The sequence below is a fragment of the Coregonus lavaretus genome (genome assembly GCF_964263955.1).
Source record: "Coregonus lavaretus genome assembly, contig: HAP1_SCAFFOLD_579, whole genome shotgun sequence".
In the NCBI taxonomy this organism is placed as follows: domain Eukaryota; kingdom Metazoa; phylum Chordata; class Actinopteri; order Salmoniformes; family Salmonidae; genus Coregonus; species Coregonus lavaretus.
Window position 1 is genome coordinate 106,699 of NW_028161445.1, and position 10,852 is coordinate 117,550.

Sequence of the window (10,852 nt, forward strand, 5' to 3'; positions counted from 1 at the left end):
TTGAACCCACTACCTTGGCGTTACAAGCGCTGTGCTCTACCAGCTGAGCTACAGATGACCACATCGTTGGACTTTATAGGTACCTCTCAAATAATCGCTTTGTGGTGTTTTTAGCCAATTCTTAATTGACACGAATCATTTTTTCAAACATTTACCCGTTGAACCAAAAATATTGACTGTCATCCTCCTTTTCCCCTGCAGTCACGATGGTTAAATAGTCCTTTGTCCCCGTTAAAGCATTTTTGCGCTTAAAAAAAACACACTCGCTGTCTCTAGCCCCTCCTTTTGCTGTTCTTTCAAATTAGTTCCAGTCTACATGCATCTGTTTGATCATAAATTCTAATTTTTCTACTTCGAGATGCCCAATAAATTCATACCTCTTCTCCCACATGGATCCATAAAACATATTTCTTTCATCTCCCGTTAATTCTCGGACTTGTTTAGAAGATGTCTTTCCCATGGCGGAACAATAAGAAATCCCTCCCCCCCTTTTTGTTTTTTAAATAATTCACTCCCGAATTATTTTCGTAGGAGCTAATCTCTTAGTGCACCTCTTGCTTTTGTAATTAACCCTTTAAAATTATTCAACCCCTAACCCAGAGTTTCTATTTAAAACTCCGGTTTCATGAAAAGAGTAAGTTACCCAATTTTCCTCACGCGACTTATTTTTTTCTCCACCCCTGAAATAATGATCACGTCTCCCGAGGGATTAAGTCTCACACACATACGACCTTATCATCTGCCAAACTTGTTTGCAAAGTTCTAGCAAATGCCCAGTCGTATATAGAACTCCCAACACATCCCTCTCATACGATGATAATTATTTCCCTGTTTATGCTGAACATTGCAATTCGTACAATGACAATATTAACTAGTTTACTTTTGTGATTGCAATTCACTTCCATGTCATTTCGGACTAGTTCTTTTTTGTAATAGCTATTTACCTCTAGGATCAATTGCGGACCCTTCCTGTCGTAATAATTATTACCTTCTTTGAGATTTTGGTAACCTGTCTGCCCTTCACAAGAATTCCTATTCTTATACAAGTTGAAATCATTTCATCAAAATCCATGAATAAAACTACTGACCTTTTTCTTGTAGTTTGGATTCAAATAATTTTTCAAACTCGTTAACGTCTTTATCGTTCATAAAGAGTAATCACCGGCCTGTTTATTAACCTTAACGTCGAAGGCCAAGACTATTCTTCACGGATGCAATCACCCGCCCGTGCACGGATTTCGGTGTCTCTAGAGCGATAAAGATGTATTAAGCTCCGCTCGAAGGACCAATCTGTCACGTGAATTTCTATCTCTAATTCAACCTAGCTTGAATCATTACCAGAGGTTGTAAAGCTCTGGTTTTAATCATCAATGATTCAAGGTCCACAATCCACAAGTAATTATCGGTACATTTTATTCAAGGAGAGCTCTGCTCAAAAACACAAATATACTGTTTTTATACCCCTTGACAAACAAAGGCACTATGCTCCTCCCACCTTTAGGTGGCTTTCTTAAAACAGTTCCCGCCTTCTTCTTTACCCTTGAATGTTTAGTAATGTTAGTGGGTTGACACTACATGATAATTTGAATATCGTATACACATTTCTACTGTATTTGGGGTGAAATCTTTTAGTCATTATTTTTAATACACAAATTCATCTATCAGAGAGCGAGAGAGAGAGGGGGATTGAATTAATCAAATTGAATTGAGAGAGAGAGAGAGAGAGAGAGAGAGAGAGAGAGAGACAGCATGAAGCAGCAGAACACTCATACAACAAAAGTCACTACAAGACAGATGACAAACTGTAGCTTACTCACATTTGGAGGAATAATATAATTATGACAAAAACTATGACCTAGATGTATCTACATGTCCGTTTTTTGTCACGGTAAATAAATGAGTCAACTAACCCATGATGTTATATTCCAAATCAAGCTTTATTAGAACTGAGGCAGATAGCAACATCACAGTAACAGTCTGAGTAGAGAACACATAGAAGTCTCCTCTACTCTATACAATACACATTACTACCCAGACTGTGGTCCCCAGCAGTACTAGAGTTTACTCAGGACACTACTCTACCACTCCATCTCACTACTACTGCTCCAACCAGGCCCCAGCCCAGACCAGAGCCTCGTCTACTCCTGCTTCCCCAGACAGAGCTCCTGTTGTGGGCCTCCCGTAGACCCTAGCCCAGACACTGGCTCCTGCGAAGGGGGGAGGCCTGGGTGTGTTGGAAGTGGGAGACCCTGCAGGTGTAGAGCTTTCCCTGCTCCCAGTCTGCCTTGCTCAGTGTCAAGGTGCTGCTGCGTCTGTAAAGGCCTTCCTTCTCTTCTTCTGGACTGGTCACGACCCCCTGGCTCACCTCCAGCCCGTCCACCTCCCAGCTAACCAGCGCCCCCTGAGGGGAGTAGCCAGTCAGCAGGCAGGCCAGTGTTGCAGAGCCCCCAGAGAGCTGCTCAGAGGAGGGGGGGAGCAGAGACACTGTGGGACTGACAGTAGGACCAGCTGGAGAGGAGAGAACGTTTTAATGTTACATTCCATAGGAGAGAGAAATAGAGTGCTCTATAAAATACATAACTTATTAAGGTTCACAGAGAACACAACACCACCCAACTCAACAACAATTACATAAATGCACAATAAAGTACATCACTGTTGCTCATTTTTTATTTAGTCATGCATTTGCTCAGCCTATGAAATATATTTGCTTTTAAAAGGACAAGGACCCATTCATTAAACAATCTTATCGCCCAATATCACTGCTAAATGCAGATATGAAGTAACTTAATACTCTGCTGTGCGTTGTGGTGCACCTTCCGTGTTCCATACTCCACTAACGCGTTTGTGCCGTTTAAAGAGGCAATCTGCTGTTCAAACAACAACAAAGCAGCCAACCCCACCAGTGTTTTTGGTAAACAGCTGAGAAATGTAACCTCTCTCAAATTCATATACAGAGCTATGGATGCAAGGACTGACCATCCATAAGATAAAAAATATAACTTCAACCATGTTTTGAAGCTATATAGTGTTTGTTTAAAATTACCTTGTTCACAAACAATTTAGTAAAACATATGATGCTATTTTGGGTTCTGATAAGAGTATGGTAGTTAAACTAATCTTGTGAGGTGTATAAAACAATGTTTCTATTCTTCAAGAATCAATGGGTATATATCATTAGTTTAAAAGTCTCAAAATTGATATAGGAATCGCAGATTGCCCTTTTAAAGTCGGTCCACCATAATATCAGACAAGAAAACAAGGTTTGCTAGGGACCAGAACTTTTTCTGCTATACTCATAAAGCATTACACATCTTTACACACAATTACAGTATCAGTATTTTAATCTCTTAATATAGGAAATATTATAGCAAGTAATTAGCATGTTTTATCATTTACATTTACATTACATTTGAGTCATTTAGCAGACACTCTTATCCAGAGCATCTTAGTGCATTGATTTTAAGATAGCTAGGTTGGACAACCACAATAATTAAGCACTTTATGTACCTATAGCATACTCTGATTAATGAAGTCAAGTCAATGTCTCTTCACCCAAATTCACTGCAAAATGTTTTTTTTTTATCCAATGATGTCATATGTTATCATATTGCATGTGGGCAGAGTGAGACATTGTCATTTGATGCAAATATCAATATTGAAAATTGTGCCATTTTACTGTTAACAACAGAAATATAAAGCAATTCACATGATTATTATTTGCAGATTCATCATCTGTCCTGAGGTAGGGTATTTCCATAGAGAAGGTGCTTTGCATTAGCAGCTCATGCTTCAGTGCTCTGGAAGTGTTTATAGCCCTGGGAGTTTCAGACTGCAGGACTGAGAGCGCTCCTTCAACATAACAGAAACCACGACAACCATGACTCTGATCACCATCTTCATCTGGACACTGGTCTGCTGCTGCCTCAAAGGTATGTTGTTTTCTAACTCTTACAATGGAAAAATGACATATTGTTGAGTACCTTGTATAATCATTGAAATGTAAATGAAATATAAATTATTACTTATTCATTGATCAATTTATATTTTTCCTCTTCAGGATCCAGAGGTCAGGTGACTGTGACTCAGCCTCCTGTAGTGACATTTTCTCCAGGAGACCCCATCACTCTGACCTGTACAACCAACCCTAAAGTGTACAAATGGAGTAATGGAGATGAGGGTGCGTTCTGGTATCAACAGAGACCTGGAGAAGCTCCCAAACTCCTGACAAAATATGCAAAGAAACTGCTAGATGGGATTCCTGCTAGATTCAGTGTCAGTGGGTCTGAGAGTGACTTCACTCTGACCATCAGTGGAGTCCAGGCTGAAGATGCAGCAGTTTACTACTGTCAGAGTTACCACAGTGTTAGTGTGTTCACACAGTGATTTAGAGCCGTACAAAAACCTCCTGCATGAAATGACACACATCACTGGTCCACTGAACACAGAACTAAGGGTCTTGTTATATGACATCAGCAAGTATAACCACTTTACTAACTCACAGAAATAATGGTTACAGACTAGTTTCATAACCCTCCCTACCTCCCATGGCTACAAATATCCTCCTTATCAGAAAGATACAGGTAAAATAGTCCTATTGAGGATGAATAATCCATATCATGTCAACATAAAGTAATGTGTGTAGTTTCAGGGAAGCAGTTCAGTGTGTGTGTTTGTGTGTGTGTGTGTGTGTGTGTGTGTGTGTGTGTGTGTGTGTGTGTGTGTGTTGTTTGTGTGTGTGTGTGTGCATGCGACAGAGAGAGAGCCCTGTGAAACAGAAACTTAGATTTGCGTGGCCCCTCTCCCAGAATAGAGCAGTACACTCCCCAGATGTTCCCCCATCCTTAACACCACACCAGAACTAGACCAGAGGAGGTTGGCCAGTGGACATCCGACTGGTAGAGGTCAAAGATCAAAGTCAGAGGTCAGATGTCAGTCAGTTCACTAGTATTGTGGTGTGGTGTGGAAAGGGTTGGGCACCGGAAGTCAGCCAGACTGGTTGAGCTCAAAGTTCAAAAGGTCAGAGGCAGTGACGTACTGCAGTTTGGCAGGCCCTCATCAATGGGGGTGGAGCTACCTTCCTACAATTCTACATATTTTGCCATGGGACACAGAGAGAAAATGTGCAGTTTTATTGCTTATCTCATGCTATTCTACACATTTTGCCATGAGGATGAGAGAAAATGTTGCTGTTTTAAAGCTAATTTCCTGCAATTCTACACATACAGTGCCATGCAAAGGTATTCAGACCCCTTGGATTTCTTCACATTTTATTGTGTTACAAAGTGGAATTAAGATTTTAAAAATCAAACTAAAATATAATTGATGCGTAAGTATTCAACCCCTTTGTTTAGTCAAGCATAAATTAGTTCAGGGGTAAAATGTCGCTCAACAAATCACATAATAAGTTACGTGGACTCACTCTGTGTGAAATAATAGGGGTTGACAAGATTTTTAATGATTAACTCTTCCTCTGTCCCCATACATACATATTAGTCATTTAGCAGACGCTCTTATCCAGAGCGCCTTACAGGAGCAATTAGGGTTATGTGCCTTGCACAAGGGCACATCAACAGATATTTCACCTAGTCGGCCCTGGGATTCAAACCAGCAACCTTTCAGTTACTGGCCCAACGCTCTTAAGTGCTAGGTTACCTGTCGCTCAGCTGTAAGACCCCTTAATCAAGTATAGAATTTCATGCACAGATTCAACTACAAAGACCAGGAAGCTTATCTAAAGCCTCATAAAGAAGGGCAGTAATTGATAGATGGGTATCACTAACAAATCAGACATTAATTATCTCTTTAAGCGTGGTCAAGGTAATAATTATGCTGTGGATTATGTATTAAACCACCCAGACACATCAAAGATACAGTCGTCTTTCTGAACTGAGTTGCAGGACAGGAATGAAACTGCTCAGGGATTTTACCATGAGGACATTGGTGATTTTAAAACAGCTACAGAGTTCAGTGGTTGTGATGGGATAGAACTAAGGAAGGATCCACAACATTGTAGTGACTCCACAATAATGACCTAAATGACAGAGTGAAAAGAAGAATGCTAATATGCAAAAATATGCAAAAACATGCATCTTGTATGCAACAAGGCTCTATAGTAACACTGCAAAATGAACACACCAAAGGAATACCCTTTTTGGCCAAAGTGCATAGGCTTATGTTTGGGGCAAATCCAACAAAACACATCACTGAGTAACTGCCTGCTTATTTTCAGGAAAACCTGCTTAAGTCTGCTTTACACCAGAGACTGGGAGAGGAATTCACCTTTCAATACAAGGCCAAATCTACACTGGAGTTGCTTACCAAGAAGACAATGAATGTTCCTGAATGGCCAAGTTACAGTTTTGACTTAAATCTGCATGAAAATCTATGGCAAGTTTTGAAAATTGCTGTATAGCCATGATCCCCAACATCTTGACAGAGCTTGAAGAATTTGGAAAAGAGTAATGGGCAAATATTGCACAATGTAGGTGTGGAAAGCTCTTATAGACTTCCCTAAGAAGACACAGCTGTAATCGATGCCAAAGGTGTTTGTAACTCAGGCAGCTGAATACTTATGCAACGACTATATTTTAGTTTTTAAATTGTAGTAATCTTTACAAAATATTAAAATGTTCTTGCACTTTGTGTAGATTGTTGACAACAACATTTCAATTAAATCCATTTGAAACCACTTTGTAGTACAATAAAATTTGAAGAAATCCAAGGCGTCTGAATACTTTTGCAAGACACTGTATTGCCATTGGGGAGAGAGGAACATTTGCAGTTTATAGCTAATCTCATGCTATTCTACACATTTTGCAATGAGGCTGAGAGAATATGGCATTTTGAAAGCTAATTTCCTCTAATTCTAAACATGTTAGCAATGGCTTATGATGTTTATTTCCTATCTTACGAGGGTGGGGCGACCATAGAGCTTGGTTCAAAATATACAGGTTAAGACAAGAGGATTCTAATATCCCACAGCTGTTTGCAATTCATGGGACAAGCATTGCTAGTTAGCAACGGCGCTAGTAGTTATCAATGGAGCTGGTCACATGAATTTGTTTATTTTCTAACGCTTCCGCATGGAATTACTTCATTGTATTAAACGTCCCATCTTCAACCTAGCCATGGAGATCCTATTAAATTACTAGAGGGGCTATGTCAAAAACCCTCCAAGTTCCAGAATGGGATGAAAATGGCAGCCATTGTGGTCAGAGACACATCCAAACCAGTCTAATTGGAATGAATGGTAGTAGAGGAATAATCCTGGTTTTATTTATGCAGGAAAATAAAAGTAAGGCATGTGATATATCGGAAATTGCGTAATAGAATTACTGTCAACCGAAATTATTGTCATATAATCATAAATACAGTTTATGTGGGTTTTATACCAATTTTCTGTATAAGTAGCCTCTAAAATATGTGTAAACAAGACAATATATGTCTAAATTGTTGTTTTCTTGGAAAGCTGTGAGTGCTATTATATGATACAATATCAGTACTTGTTGCATTTACAACTTGTCTGTCCTATCATCAACTGATTTCAGCAGGTGTATGGCTGTGGATTGACTGCATTGTTTAAATGGACTGTGGGCATATTGGCAGTTAATTTGAACAATTAATGCAATCATTCCTCTAAAACTGTCTGGCTAGCTAGCTAATAAACATACAGTGCAGATAAATTCTTCAAATGTATTATTTGACACAATATCTTATCACAGCACTGGCAAGCCATGGTTGACCAACTCCCTGACCAAAATGGCGAACCTTTATTCCTTCATAATAAGGTTCATGTCATAGAGAATGATAGAGGTCTCTAGTGGCTAAAATAACATTTTAGCAAGGGCAGCGCCATGGAGGGCTTCCACCATGCTTCCGCCATTTTAAAGTAGTCCAAGTAGTCAACAGAGTGGCAATTCCTATGGGTTGTAGCCTGAATGGCACTGCCCATGCTGTCACAGATGCTGTAATGGTACAAATATAAAGATGAGTCCTCTATCTGTCTGTATGGTTCATGTCCGTTCAAGTGAAACTTCCCATCCTTACTTTTGATAACTCTGACAGCATGTGTATGCCACACTAATTAAAGCATAAAATTCACTTTTTATTGCCAGCAGTCAAATTCTGGTGACGTTGATGCTGTTGTGTCATTGCACACCTATCTATAAAGCAATAAACAGTTTGCAGGCCCGGTCTGTAATTCCACCAACAGCCTGACACGGCCACTGTTTGACAAATAACTATTTATTATCTGTCTGAACTGATCTTCAGCATGATGCCATTTTAGCACAAGAGGGCGCCATCAACCTGAAAATATCAGAGCCATTAATTTACTGTAGATAGTAAGGCTCCAGTAAGCATCACCTATATCCATTGGTCTAGTCTGTTCAGTCTTCTCAGAGCCACAGATGATGATGAGGAAGATGATATCACAGATTCCACTGCTGATCACGCTGGGGTTCCTGACTCACGGTGAGAAACATTCAGCATCTCTCCCTGTGGTCTACTTGTTTTAAGAGGTTTTAATGGGCTTGTACATGTTTGGACATGGAAAAAGTTGATAATTCCTTTATTTTGATTATTATGACTAATCAAAGATAATTTCCCACTGTTTCCATTTCAGAGTCATCTGCACAACGTGTCCTGAATCAAGATGATAAGCCAAAGTCAGTTTGTCTGGGAGAGAATGTGTCTATCAGTGCTGTTGCAAGTTCAACTGGTATTGGTGATGACATGAGCTGGTACCTGCTGAAACCTGGACAGGCTCCTAAACTCATCTATAAAGTAAAAACCCTTCAGTCTGGAACACCATCTAGATTCAGTGGCAGTAGATCAGGTACTGAGTATAGTCGTGGACAAAAGTTTTGAGAATGACACATGTATTGGTCTTCACAAAGTTTGCTGCTTCAGTGTTTTTAGATATTTTTGTCAGATGTTACTATGGTATACTGAAGTATAATTACAAGCATTTCATAAGTGTCAAATGCTTTTATTGACAATTACATTAAGTTTATGCAAAGAGTCAATATTTGCAGTGTTGACCCTTCTTTTTCAAGACCTCTGCAATCCACCCTGGCATGCTGTCAATTAATTTCTGGGCCTGACTGATGGCAGCCCATTCTTGCATAGTCAATGCTTGGAGTTTGTCAGAATTTGTGGGTTTTTGTTTGTCCACCTGCCTCTTGAGGATTGACCACAAGTTCTCAATTGGATTAAAGTCTGGGGAGTTTCCTGGCCATGGACCCAAAATGTCAATGTTTTGTTCCCCGAGCCACTTAGTTATCACTTTTGCCTTATGGCAAAGTGCTCCATCATGCTGGAAAAGGCATTGTTCATCACCAAACTGTTCTTGGATGGTTAGGAGAAGTTGCTCTCGGAGGATGTGTTGGTACCATTCTTTATTCATGGCTGTGTTCTTAGGCAAAAGTGTGAGTGAGCCCACTCCCTTGGCTGAGAAGCAACCCCACACATAAATGGTCTCAGAATGCTTTACTGTTGACATGACACAGGACTGATGGTAGCGCTCACCTTGTCTTCTCCGGACAAGCTTTTTTCCGGATGCCCCAAACAATCGGAAAGGGGATTCATCAGAGAAAATGACTTTACCCCAGTCCTCAGCAGTCCAATCCCTGTACCTTTTGCAGAATATCAGTCTGTCCCTGATGTTTTTCCTGGAGAGAAGTAGCTTCCTCGCTGCCCTTCTTGACACCAGGCCATCCTCCAAAATTCTTCGCCTCACTGTGCGTGCAGATGCACTCACACCTGCCTGCTGCCATTCCTGAGCAAGCTCTGCACTGGTGGTGCCCCGATCCCGCAGCTGAATCAACTTTAGGAGACGGTCCTGGCGCTTGCTGGACTTTCTTGGGCGCCCTGAAGCCTTCTTCACAACAATTGAACCTCTCTCCTTGAAGTTCTTGATGATCCGATAAATGGTTGATTTAGGTGCAATCTTACTAGCAGCAATATCCTTGCCTGTGAAGCCCTTTTTGTGCAAAGCAATGATGACGGCACGTGTTTCCTTGCAGGGAACCATAGTTAACAGAGGAAGAACAATGATTTCAAGCATCACCCTCCTTTTAAAGCTTCCAGTCTGTTATTCAATCAGCATGACAGAGTGATCTCCAGCCTTGTCCTCGTCAACACTCTCACCTGTGTTAACGAGAGAATCACTGACATGATGTCAGCTGGTCCTTTTGTGGCAGGGCTGAAATGCAGTGGAAATGTTTTTTGGGGATTAAGTTCATTTTCATGGCAAATAGGGACTTTGCAATTAATTGCAATTCATCTGATCACTCTTCATAACATTCTGGAGTATATGCAAATTGCCATCATAAAAACTGAGGCAGCAGACTTTGTGAACATTTATATTTGTGTCATTCTCAAAACTTTTGACCATGACTGTACACTCTTACAATCACTGGTGTCCAAGCTGAAGATGCAGGAGAATACTATGGTATGGGTAATTATGGAGGCACAGAGCGTTTCACACAGTGATTTAGAGTCGTACAAAAACCTCCCTCAGTCAGACTGCACAGAGACTGTACTGCTGCAGCTGGGACCTACTGCAGGTGTTGATGAGCTACAGACTCTGACATGAAACACACAGAGTTAGACATAGTTCACCAAACCACCTCCTCTACACAACCATAACCATTACTTCACCTCCATATAGAAACCACCACTTTACTACCATATCATTGACCTTCACCTCTGGAATGTTCAGATAGAAATGCATTGTGTAGAACAGACATCATTATCTGTCAAATAGATCATGGAGTGTTAGATCTATTCATTGTATTTCTACCTTTAATTTTCGAAACGTTTCACCTCACTGAATGCAGGCCTGATT

General features: G+C 40.4%; 1 gene segment (V, D, J or C); it reads right to left on the reverse strand.

Moving 5' to 3' along the window:
- Positions 1–2,188: 2,188 nt before the first annotated feature.
- On the reverse strand, positions 2,189–2,986 carry LOC311120666 (Ig lambda-1 chain C region-like). The segment is given in 2 exons: positions 2,980–2,986; positions 2,189–2,508 (listed from the first exon to the last, which is right to left on the reverse strand).
- Positions 2,987–10,852: the final 7,866 nt, after the last annotated feature.